Source organism: Falco naumanni, chromosome 12 (genome assembly GCF_017639655.2).
Source record: "Falco naumanni isolate bFalNau1 chromosome 12, bFalNau1.pat, whole genome shotgun sequence".
NCBI classification, from domain to species: domain Eukaryota; kingdom Metazoa; phylum Chordata; class Aves; order Falconiformes; family Falconidae; genus Falco; species Falco naumanni.
Genome location: NC_054065.1, coordinates 20,638,781 through 20,652,132, shown reverse-complemented (window position 1 = coordinate 20,652,132; position 13,352 = coordinate 20,638,781).

Sequence of the window (13,352 nt, the reverse complement as noted above, 5' to 3'; positions counted from 1 at the left end):
GCTGATTGGGTTTGGTGTACACACCCATGGTGGTATCGGGGCAACTGACCTTTGCTAAATGTCTGGGTGCTGCCTCAGCTTTCCCTCTCTGAAAATATATATTCCCTGGGGTTGACTTGTCCTGAACTTCCCTTTCAAAGAAAGGAAGAGTCTGAGCACACAAAGTAAGTCAAATGTCTTATCTACAGATTTTCTGTTCTTCAGGGACTCCACAGGGAGTCTTCCTGCCTGGAGATGATGCAGTGCTGACTCTTATGAGGAGAGTTTTACCTTATTGATTGGGACCTTTCCATAACTCTTTCACATCACTACTTTCTTCTGGCCCTGGATGGTCAGCTGTGCACTTTACCCCTTCTCCACTTCAAGGAAAATAGCTTATGAGCTAAAACCTCCTCTGGTTTCCACCTCAAGGAGTTCATTGATCGAAACAGTATATGGCTGATTCTTCCCCTGCCCCAGCTCTTAAATACACCACTTCATCTTTTTTACAGGCCTTCATCTCAGCCATCTTACACTTTTCCTTAGCTTCTCCTTTTATTAAAAAAATATTTTTTAGAGGTTGTGTTCCCTGCTGTCTTTCTGCCGCTACTGCCCACCTACAATCCTGCCCAAGGCACTAGAGAGCTATTGCCCAGCTGCTGACCTCTCCAGAAACCTCTCCCCGTGATGCAGCACCAGTGACTCTCTGGGTTCCCATCACAGCCCTTTTCCATGAGGATTCCCCCCTTGTGAAGCCCAGCATATACTGGCCTCATCCCACCACTGCACTCTGCATCCAGCCTCCAAGCCTGCACCTGCTGCAGACACGATCAGGGAGGAAAAACTCATCGATACTGTGTAAGTTTGGGTCCAAGCCTTTGTTTCTGTCCCAGGTCAGTGCTGTCCTCTCCAAGGAGGCAGAGAGAAACCTTGAGTGAGTGGTGGCTGAGCTGCAGAAGACAGCCCCACTGCAGTAAGGGTGAAACCGAACTGCAGAAGAGGGAAGGGGGGGATTAACATATGGGATAAGACCTGCAGCCGGTGGATAATGTCAGGCTGACCTAAGAGGCTGAGCAAGGTGGAATGGCCCCTGCAGCCTAAGTCTGCATGAAACCTGCCTCTGATCCAGGCTAGTAATGAAACATAGATGGGTAGATCTGAGCCTAACTTACTTTTAAGCATGACAGCACCAAACCCCATGATCTTAGACAATACTGTAGCACTTGAAGACTAACAAGGTATTAATTTTTCTTCTCCAGGACTATTACTTGGGTTGACTGTCCTCAGCAGGACGTGTCTGTGCATCCATGCAGACATATGCAGGGTGGAGAACTCACCATGCCTCGGTAGATATCTGTAAGATAGGAAACTGTCTCTTCCTGGGTGGTATTGATTTCAGCTTCTCATCATACTGATTCTTCCATGGCACCTTGACAATATTCAGATTTATCTGCATGTCTGGCATTAAGTACTTCAAAAACACATACATATGCCAAGACTAGCCTGAAAAAAACCTGTGTGAGATCTGAAAACTGTATGTATTTTTCCTGCTTTTGATACAGCTTAGCTCCATTTGTAATGATTGCAGCCTCAAATGGCCATAACATTAACAGAACAGCATGTGGTATTTAGAGAGCAAGGATGATGCAGCAGTTGAAGCAAGGTCTGTAAGCAGAAGCAATACATTTTATTAGACTTGCTGCTGTTACAGGAAGAAAGAGATAAACTCAGACCTTGTGCACACTGAACATCTTCTGAATATCTTTTGTTTCCTTTTTCCTCTCTGCAAATGATGCCTTTCTTACGTCTTATGTGATAGAGGTAGGTTAAAGAAACAACAGGTAAAAATAAGAAGGCAAAGTTGGTTCCATCAGAAACAAAAAAATGAATATAACATTTTTCAAATGTTAAAATGTTAAGTAAAATCCTGGATTCATGCATGGTCTGTTTATTCCACTTTAGGTCTTAACATCTGAAATATGGCCCAGTCCATATATCTGACTTATTGCTTTCATTTTTATCAAAACTAAGTAGCCCAGAAGCTCCTTGCCAACCCATCTACTTGTGCCACACATGCAGAAAGCAGATTCTTTTCTGGTTGTTCCATTTTTTTTTTTTTCCGAGGAGATCTTATGTCACTGTTCAAATCTTGGTAAAGGTCTATTCTCCAAAGCATTATAACCGCAGAAAATCAAAATTGCAGTCACAAATGCAAAATGTTTAGATTCTTGTTTGGGATCAATCTGTAAGTCTAGAAGATTCATCTAATTCTATTTCTGAAACATATGCAAGCACAGATGTGAAAAGAAAGGAATTATTTCAAGATATGAAAACTCAGTAGTAACTGAATCTCACGGGATTTCTTTCAACTTTGGCCAAAACCTTTGCCTTTGCTAATACCAAGGAAACTTGAAGGATGCAGTAAAATAATAGACGGAAATTCTTGCCTGGCAATTGTTTATTTAAAAGCCAGTTCAACACCACATAATAATAATAATAATAATCATCTGGGGCAGGTGAAGAAGGCACAGCCTTATTCTCTTGAAAGGGCAGCTGACAAATAAGCAGCAGTACAGACAAATCAGGTGATCGCTGAACTGCAGTTTATGGCTTGATCTAAAACTTTCCACAAACAAAACCACAGCGGGTGAATCAGAGCTTTTGCTAGGGTACCCACACTGCCATCACTATTCACGCAGGAAAATGCCTTACTGCGGCAGCAGGCCAGAGCCTCACGCCCCGGCTGGCAGCGGGGCCGCAGGCACGGAGAGGGGCACCCACCAGCCTCGGCGCTGACCCAGCTCCAGGCCCGTGGGGTTGGAGGCGGCCAGGCTTTGGGTCAGCGCTGGTTGAAAGATGGGTCTGTCAGCAATCCCTCTAAACTCTCCGTAGGTGTGCTTGAGGGGCTGACTCAGAGGGAAACATGTCACCTACTGACTCTTGCAGCAGCTGGGATTTTCCCTGAAAACTCCTGTTCAAAACTTCACACGGAACTTCACTGATTTACGGGTAAGGGATCATGCAAGACAAGCAAGACTCATCACACAGAACGAGAAATTGGATCTGCTTACTGGACTTTCTCTCTTTGCTTTGTACAGTTTAGACTTCAGTTTTTACTCAGCTAAGCTACTGTAGATGTCAGAAAATTTTTCCTGAGAGGACCTTGTATGGTACTGCTCTACAAGTACTGTACAAAACAAACTGCGATTTTCCAGTGAAACAATATTTGCTTCAGTTTTATGGGATCATTCTGCTCAGGGCTATTCCCACAACTAGAGCCTCTGTGATTTGTATACATTAGCGTCAGTGGACTTCTTGCCCAGATTTGTAGTTGTCTAGAGTCAGCCTCCTTCCGTACATAGTTTGTAGAAGCTTTACATCACTAAAAGAGCTCTTGATGATGACTAGTGAAAGAGTTCTAAAATCTGTTATTTTTTTATGATGCTGTTCTTTTACTTCTTTGTCTGCAGAGGGAAATTACTGTTATCTCTCTTTTTTGTGTGTGTGCCAGATTCTGCTTTTGTTTACATTACTGTTAATTTTTAACAACTAGTTTTGTTTATCTGTATTATTATTTGCATTGTTTACAGCAGAAACTGGAAGCCCTTTTTTTTTTTTTTTTTTGACAGCTAGTGAGCCATACCATACTTTGTTACATGACCATGCACTTAAAATAAACCCTTTCCAAAATCCATTGCATTTAGCAGAGGTAGCGTTCTCTCTCACAGTTTTCATTAGTGATTCCAAAGTCTTCTTTTCCTGTGCATGAGATAACTCTCATTTAGATCAACTTCAAAGAGTCTTTCCTTGAGAAGACAGTGTCAAAGCCATTGTACACATTTACAAGCTAATTAAACTGCACACCAGCACTACACTTGCTGTTTCCAAAGCTGTGTAAAAAAAGAAGGTTCATTTTTTTGCTGAGTGTGGTCCCAAATACTTCCAGGATGCTTTTGTGGCTGTTTCATTACAAATTCAAATTTTATATTTCAGAGGATTTAAACAAATAAACAGCTGAGTTAAAAGCTGTGCATATGTTGCCTGGCCTGGCTTTCTGACAAGATACCACCTATTTTTAGCACAAATAGACAGAAACACTCAGAAAAGAGCTCTGTACAATTCCCTGCTGTGTAGAAGGTGAGACTGGATTTAGATGTAATCACATTCTGGTGCATGCTCACTCATGTAGCAATTTGTCTTTTTGCATCAGGAATAAAATATACAAGCTGCCAGTTTAAAACATGCATTTTCCCTTCTTCTTCTGTTATTCTTTCACTGGCAGGCCCCAAAGTCCATATTCTGAAATGAATTTCCAGAGTTAGGGTATGTTTGCTTTCGGCAGATCAGATTTCAAGGCTTTTCTCCTACACGTGAGAGACCTGAGGCTAGCTGAGCCTCGTTGCCTTAAAAACGGGGCTGAAAAAGGGGTGTAAGAAAAACTGACTAATCTGCCAGAAGAAAGGGGTCAAGCACCCACAAAGAGTATGGTATCTATTAAAAAGAGTTTTCATGCTATCACATGTTCAGAGCCTATTTTTAGTTACAAATATGATCCACGGTCAGATGGCTTTTTGTTGTCACAAGCAAAATGCCTGTTGACTTCCTTTCACTGTTGGGTATCTCTGGCTATTTTCTGCCAAAACCAGGTGAAGCTGAGTGGCCAGAAAGATCGCTTGCTACTGATGTAGGGCTTGGCAGTGCCAGGTCCTTGGTACTGGTGTAAGAGTTCATGGCTACCCCTCCTCTGGAACAGATGAGAGGACCAAAGGACAGGACAGCACAGAGGAACTGGTGGCAGCTCAGCACCTGGGCAGATGTGCTCCTTTCTTGGCCTACTCACTGCCCCTTCATGGAGCATGGAAAGGCAGAAAGTTTGCAAAGGTGAATTTAGAGAAACATCAAACAGACAGAGGAGATAACATGGGGGAGGAGGAGACCACACTCTGTGTAATTCATTCACTCAGTCTCCTGTTAACATCCAGTATCTTCCTTATGCAATGTAATCTCTCACCCTGTAATTCTTCATTTCTGCTCTTTGTCCTGTCTCCCATGAGTGCTACATGCTCATGTTCCGGCTCCAGTAATTTGGAGTTGCCTCCCCCCACAGCCTGTTGAACAACTATGGCTCCCCTTAGGAAAATGAACACCACTTCTAGCTGCACTGAAAGCTGCTAAATTAATTCTTCAAGCGTCTGCCAGCGCATAGGGTTACTTCCCATTTTTGTCAGCATTCAGCCTTCTGGCCATAATCTCAGCCGCTCAGTCTCTATCCTTCTCCCCTCCAGCCTGCTTTTCATTTCCTGCCACTCAAATCCAGCCCTCCCAGCCCCCTCACCGAGAAGGAAGAAGAGAAAATAAAACTATCCTAATAGCCTTTCACAAATTCACAAAGAATAAACTTATCTGCCAACTGTCAGGCACCAGAACTACCCACATCTAAGACACATTTTTACTTGCACACTGAGCAGCATTGTATATTGCCTCAGAGAAATTCAGAAGGAAGGGAGATTTTTGAAACATCTGCATTTCTTGCCGTATATTCATTCTTTTCCTGCAAGGAAATGTAGTGCAGTCAATATATAAAATAGTGTCATTTTTCTTTGATCTACAACCATACCCATATTTTAGCAGGAGAAAAAAAAAAAAAAAAAAGAAGATTTCCTAACAGCCAAAGGGAAAGAAAAAAAAGATTGCCTATTAAATAGCGCCAGTGTTGATGAAAACAGATTCCGGCAACTTGACATTCGCATTGTCTGTTGCTCATTACAGCAGCACACAGTTGTACCGATTACAGCTCAGACTGTCAAGATTTCCATCCTGCACCACTTGACCAGATGTATTTGCTCTGGGCTGAAATGTAGCATGCTGGACATGGGGCATCTTTTATTAAGCAAACGGCAATTGAAATAACAGTGAGACCTTAGCCAGCACCGAGTTTCCCTCTCAAACCCATAAGCCCATGCAAACTACTACTAAAAGCAAGAAAGAAGTCTCCTGCACAGCAAAGCACTCTTGCAGCAGACGATCGCAAATAATACCACATTATTCATCACAATAGTATCTCGTAATAACAGATGGTTATCACTATAGCTATAAGCAAGACAAGGCTTCTAGGGAAAAACAATTTCTTTTATTAGACTAGTTGGCATATTTGGAAGAAATGAACAAGCTTTGAGGAACACAAACTCTTCTTCAAGGCACCATCTGAAACCATTTTCAGCCCATTCTTTCCCCAGCCACTCCTTACTCCACAGAAAGGATTTTTTTTTTTTTGTTCAGGGAAGTTTAAAGATCACAAAACAAGTTACCCTCTCAATAGATTTTGTCCTGGCAGATTGTGTTTACACCACAAATGTTATTTGTACCATGTAGCCAGGATGCCTGACTGTGCGGGAATCAGAGGAACTGTATAACAAGGCATAAGTCAAGAGGAAACTGATGATGAAAGTTTTGGTGTAAAAAGACATCAACTTCCCGGCTTTAGTGATTTTTTTAAAGATTATTATTGTATTAGCTATGCACATTGGGATGAACACTGTAGGTGAGAGGATCAGCAGCTGGGAGGGAGGTCTCCAGCCCAGGCTGCTGCTCAGGGCAGGGTCCCAACTGGGCTATTGGGCTGCTGGGCGTGTGGCCTTGTCATGGCAGCAAGCACCCCACAGCAGGAGGGGGGCACCCACAGGGACAGGAGATGGGTGATGCTGGCATGCCAAGGGGGTCCCCTGGCCCAGAAGCCCATGCAAAAGCCATGCCCTGTGGGTCTTCCCTGCTGTTACCCCCAGGTCTTCCTCTGGGTCTCCTGGGGATTGTCACGCACCATAGTCCAGCACAGGTGAAAATCGGCAGGGGCTCCCCTGTGTGCCTCAGGCCAGAGGCAGAGCACCACCCTCCTCCTGCTGCCAGGCAAACCCACCCCTCACCCTGCCCTAGCCCCAGGTGACGGTCCCCTCCTGGCCATGCCATAGTTCTCCTGAGGTTCAGTTCCTCCAGGGCCCTGCAGGCAGCACTTCAAGTCCCCATCACACACCTGAAGCAGGGAATTGTGCTAGAAGGTGCAGGGGGGTGGGGGTGTCACGGGTGGCAGGAAGGCCAGGGAGGCTGTGCTGGCTCACTGCTGTCAGCTCCACGAGCCCCAGCTGTTGGTGGGAGCGGACGAGCTCCCGTCACTGCAGCAATGCACTTGCCTTGCTTTTGAGGAGAAGAGCGGAGGACGCGTGTGGCGAGGGCAGTGGGTGACAGCCCGTGGCAGATGCCGCGGTGCCGGGGGGACCTGGCCTGACTCCCAGCCCCGCTGCCCAGCGCGGGACGCGGCTCCCACCCAGCAGAGGCACGGCTCACCCAGCACACCGGGGCACGCGGTCACACCGCCGGCTGCGCGGGCCTTCCTCATCGGAGAGCTGGCGGCTGCCTCCAGCAGACTGCCCTGCTCCGCCTCGGCCTTCAGTAGTCCTCATCTTCTCCTAAATACCTTCTCGGCTGGAACGCCGGGCTCGTGCTGCAGCCACCTCCCAAAGCCTTTTGGGGTCTCTAGTCCTGAATGATGAATCTTCCCAGATTAAGCCTGTCACAGCTTGCCTACATCTTTCTCACTGTGCTTCCCATCCCGAGCTCTGGCCGTACAGACAGGTTAGCTTGCACAATGTTATCAGAAGCTCATGCAGTCTGTAATTTTCCCAAGATTCCAGCTCTTGGCACACAGCAAGGTTTTGGCTTTCTGTTTTATTAAGTACAGTCCCAGCCCTTACAGAAGTAGGAGATTTGAAAATTAAATGCTATCAGTCCAGAAAATAAAAGGCAACCAAAACCAGATTCTATAGTTATTCTTTTAAAAAAATACATGATGTCAGACTGTCTCAAGATTTCTTTGGGGTTGGCAGTACAAAACCTGCTTCCAGTTCCTGGAGTCTGGAGAGACATGTATCTGTATCCAAAGCACATCGATAGAGATGTCATCCTCACCCTGTTATCACCCATCATCACTTTGCCAGGCACAGGCACACACACACCCCCCAAACCCCATTTCAAGCAGTCTGGGCCACATCCTTGTTTAGAGAATAGTCTCAGCTTCCTTGTACTTTTGTTCAGTGCCCGCTTATGCCATGCGGCACATTAACGTAACAGCTGACAGAACTAATCAGCAGTAATAAATGCACTTGCATGACTTGACCCGTATAATCTATTTCAGGACATTTCTCTCTTGCCTGTTTTTTCACTCACCCTCTGCTTTTATGTCTAGCTCACTTATTTTTACTCATCATCTGCAAAGCAATTTAAACACGCTGCAGCGCCAGTGTGATTGCTGAGTTACACTGCAGGAGTTACTTTTGGCACTGGCTATCATACAAAGCAGGTCAAATGTGTCTGCAAAGCTGGTTTGGGGCTGCCTTTTTTTAATTTCCCCCCCTCTCTCTAAATGAAGATCTGTATTGGAAAAATGTCATTTGGTGCAAGACTGAAAAAACCACCTAAAAATAAATCCAATTAAGTTTTCAAAAAATATTAAGAAGAGTCAAAACAAAAAGTAAAAAAAGAGGAAATAAAGAGAAGGAAAAAGTGTTCCTTGGAAATGACCACAAGAGTTATTACGCTTGACAGGAGATGTCACTCTTTCGTCCTGGTGTGTTATTGTTGTTAATGAAGTACTTTCACCTAACCCAAAGACACAAAAAGGAAATGCTCAGACTAGGGCAATGAATTTTTTTACAGATCTGTGGGCCTTCATTATGAGAAGAGCTGAAAATGCCTGATTTTATTTCATGTGCAAAGAAGGAAATGATGAGGACATGAGTAATTCAACAAAGCCAATAGAAAGGACCATTCAAGAAGAAATAATTTTCAGCTGTAATCCAGGTAGAAGGACAGCTGTCTGCCCAGGCTGGTGGTGGAGACAAGGCAAGTCAAATACCAGGAAATTCCTTTTCATGACGCTACTATACATATGTGTGTTTTTCCCTGGGAATACTATTTTGTGCTACTTCCCAAGGGCTTATCCCAGGACATTTGTGTCTGTGTGATCATCTGAAGGGTGATCTTCCACACTGACCATCCTGCATGGCGTCTTAGCTATGATAGCAGGTCTCCAGCACTGGGCTGGCTCTTCCTGCTCCCATAGGTGCCAGGATGTGCAAGGAGAATCTGATACTGTGACTGATGTGGGAAAGGATCTTTCTGCCCCCAGCTTCTCACGCACATGGTGTCATTGTTTAAAGTACGGGCAGATGCAATTCCCTATGCTACTTTTAGATAGATGGCTAAGCTTCAAAAGAAAATGAGCATGATTATGTCAGGTTCTAGAAACAAGCTCATTTCTTTGAGGTGTGCAAACCCTAACACTGGTTAATCTTCACTGTTAGGGTGTTCAAAAAGAAAATCTGGAAACAGGATGTCTTGTTTGTCATTTACTGAGCTCAAGTAAAGAGAAAGAATTGTTGGTACAGATCAACAAATTCAGAGTAGATGGGAGAGGGTTGATTTTGCTTTTGAATTTTTCCTGTGCACCTCCTCCTGACAATCCTTAATGACAAATCTCCCCTGAGACTTGCTGCTATTGGTTCCAATTAGATTTGTTAAAAATATCAGCTATTCTGGATAGGCACTCTGGTGTCTCAATGTTCGAGCCAGACCATTCACCAACTGAAGAGGTTCCGCAGTAGTTGAGGTTCTGGACTGCCCTGCACACCACAGATGTTTCCAATAACTCCTCCTTCCTTGCCTTGTCAAAGCATAAAACTTTACCCCAAGAGGGGTTCTTCAGCTCTTTCTAAAATATCATCAATTAATTAGCAAGTGTTTGAGGCTTCATGAACAGGCATCTATATTTGCACATGCTTCTCACTGGTTTAACTTGCGGATCCCCAAACTCAAGTTGATGGTGTTTCTCTATTTGTCTGTCTGCATTTTAATGAAACAATAGAGCTCAGGAGGGAAGCTTCACATAAAACTGAATTGACTGGCAAAGTTCCAGCCCTTCTCTACGCAAGTCTTTTTACACAGTGCCTGGCTGAGCTGTGGAACTCTTTGTCACAGGGCATTGCAGTTCCTAAATGATGACATAATTTCATAGAGTGGGTGGATTAAGATATGTAAGTCAGCATTTTGGGCTGTAAAACCCAAAAAACATTACCTCTAGGACAGGAAGACTCCAAGCCAAAGTTTTCTGGAATTGGAAGAAATACTTCAATGAAGTTCTTAAGCTTCTTCCCAGGATATACTATTGACCACTCTCTGTGGGAGGACAGAGCAAGGTGAGGATATACAATCTTTGATTATCCGTTGTCCTCTTTTTTTTATCAACATATGCAACAAATAAGAAAGTTCTACAGGTATTTTAATTCACTTTAAATTTCCCAAGTGACTTATATATGCAGTCATACAACAACCAGTAATTGCGCTTTCAGTCTGTCATGTTTTCTTCCCTAAAGCCAGTTCTTGGCAGCTCTGCTGAGTGTGATCCGCAGGAAAGCTCCAACACTACTTGAGACCAATGGAGAAACTGAGAGGGTCTTGAGCAAGCATATTCAGAAGGCATCACTTGCTTCAGTTAAACCTAGAAAGAACCGGCCAACAAGAAATCAGCTGGAAGGCTCAACCATTTATATCTAGGATTGCCACAGCACTAAAACTAGTAGGCTGCAACAAGGCTTTTACCATCACATACCAAGTTAACTTCAATAAGTAGCTCCCACACCTTGCCCCAGCCTAGTCACCAATCCCCCACAAGGTTTCAACAGTTCATCTACCATTCGTGCTGTTTCTTCATACTCTTCAGATCAGTCCTTGTCCCTCCTCCATCCAGGGCACTCTTTCTCCTCCCTCTGCTTCTCCCAGGTCTCTCTTCATTAACAGTTCCTCCTCTTCTATTCCCCCTTAGAGCTATTTAACTACTTAGCAGGAGCCAGTCACAGCTGCACCTTATCCACATCAGCCAACCCACCACCCCTGAAGCCAGCCCACAGCTGTATATTATCAATGCTAATTAACCCAGCTTCATTCCTCTATAATTCCTCTACATAGAACGTGGAAGAGGATGAGCCTACTTTTCATATGGTGGAAGGCAGAAAATGGCCAGCAAGCTGTGACCATGAAAAGGAAAAGAACTGGGTAAAACTCTGTGTAGCTGGAGGACTCAAGCAGCATCAGCAGCACAGACAAGATAGAAAGCAGCCTTGAAATTAAAAAATAGCAAGTAGAAGAAAAAAGGAAGTTTATAATAAAAATATGCATTGGAAGTGCATTTCACAAAGCATTGTAAAAGCTTGAAAAGGGAATTGAAAAAATTAAGGTCAGCACAGTTAAGAAGAGATTTTTAAAAGATTGGGAGTGAAAGGACTAAGTTGTTCAGCACATGTATTGGAGCAAATGGTCAGCTTTGAGAAAATGGCCAGATTTTCAATAGTAATAAATGAGAACATCTGATATTAGTGGGAAGGCCTGGACAATTTCGATTCAAGGATCTTACAAGAACTGGCTGAGGACTTTTCTGAACTCCCTCCTTGAGTAACTTTTGGTTATGGGGTTTTTCTTTTTCTTCAGCAGATGTTGGAATGTAGGGGAAAACCTGGGAAGAGAGATGTAAATCCTTTAGGATTGTGCCAATATTTAAAACAGGTAGGTAAGATGAAAATTATTACATGGGTGCTTGTCTCTGAATCTTGAAGGATATATCCACATATCTCTCATCAGTCTTAAAGACTATATCTATATTGCACAGTGCAACTCTGCCGAGATAATATCTTGGTTTCAGGAACAATATAGCTGTATCAGTGCAGCCTCTGCCCTATTTTAATTAGCCTGGGCATACCACTGTGCTGATGTAGCTAAACTGTTCCCAGTTCTGGAGCTGGTTCAGTTGGAGTTATGTCAGGTATTGTAGCATATTTTGGTATTGCACCATAAAGACAGAAAGGCTAGACTCCATGTGTCTGACCATGTATTGCTCAACAGAAGGGTCATACTTGCAGCAGTAAAGAGAACTTGGTATTGGAAGAACAGGCAACAACACAACATAAATCTCAGCAGCTCTTCTTCCAGCAGGGTAATTTGTACTTGTCTTCAGCAATCGTGCACTTACGGTGTTACAAACAATGATATATGAGCATCCATGTGAAATGTGGTTCAGATGTTGCCACCATATCATGCATGAGACTTCTTAGTGCAGATGAGGTCAACAAGAAGGTGCCAACCATGGTGATTTATGCACACAGAACCAAAAGGAAAAAAAACCAAAGTTGAGAGAAAACTCTTGATTAGAAGAGGGAATAAAAATACTGAAGACATAAAAAATCATCGCATATTCTAGAGCATAGTTTGTTAAAGAATACAAAATGGGATCTCTCATCTGTGTATCATTTTGTTTTCCTTTTTGGTAGTGGGATTTTTTTTTTTTTAATTATTTCTCTTGGAGTCTTACTTCTTCTACAGTAACTGCCCTGGAAGCTATTATCCTAATTGCACAGATAATTTGTGCAACCCACAGGCTAGTACTTGGACTTGGCTTTCCCTGCTGCCAACTTTTCTTTTTCCCCATCAGATTTTCTTCCTTGTTTAGTGCCGCACTCCTCATCTTTCTCTTTCCCTCCCTGCTGAGAAAATATGTTTCTTTTCTGGTCTCTCTAAAGCTACTCTCGCCTGAGAAGGGTATCTGGGATCCTGTGGAGCTGTACACAGGCTGCTTGTAAATGGGAAAACAGGGTCTGCAGCACTTGTAAGGTCTTCCGGGTGCCTGGGGCAGTACCCTCCCAAGTTACCTCCAGCAAACCCCTGCTAGCTGAGAAGCTTCACCAGTCATTCCTGGAGGAGTGAGTACATGGCTATCCTGTTCCATGAAGCCAGAATTTCCTGCTCCCATGTACCATCACAGTACCTGGTGAGCAGCGCTTGGTGCCACCAGCTCGCTGCAGGGTGGCTCAGGCTCTGGCACAGCTGGCGCAGGCTGTATGCATATGGCCCTTTTGCTTTGAAGAACATCAGCAGCCCATCTTGACTGTACTTAGTTGCCTTCATCTGCATGGCAAGCAGACAAGATTTATGGGAGCATGGACCAGAGGTAAGCCCACCTGAGCTCAACAACTGGCCCTCCCTCCTGTCCTTCAAAACATAACAGAGATGACAGACTCCCACCAATATCTGCCCTGCTGTTGCTTGGCCTCTGTCCTCAATATTCATGAGTTTTTGCCCTTACTTACAAGACATACCTCCAACATCCCTGAATATACATGCAATTTCTTACGAACAAAGCCGTAGAAAGAAAGAATAGTTATTGTCTGTGTCTGTGTCTCCTTCAATGAGTGAGGCAAAGTACTAAGGGGAGCCCAAGAATATTTCATGGTGGCAACAAGGCTTTCCTTCCCAAGCTAACACCCAATCTGCTTTAC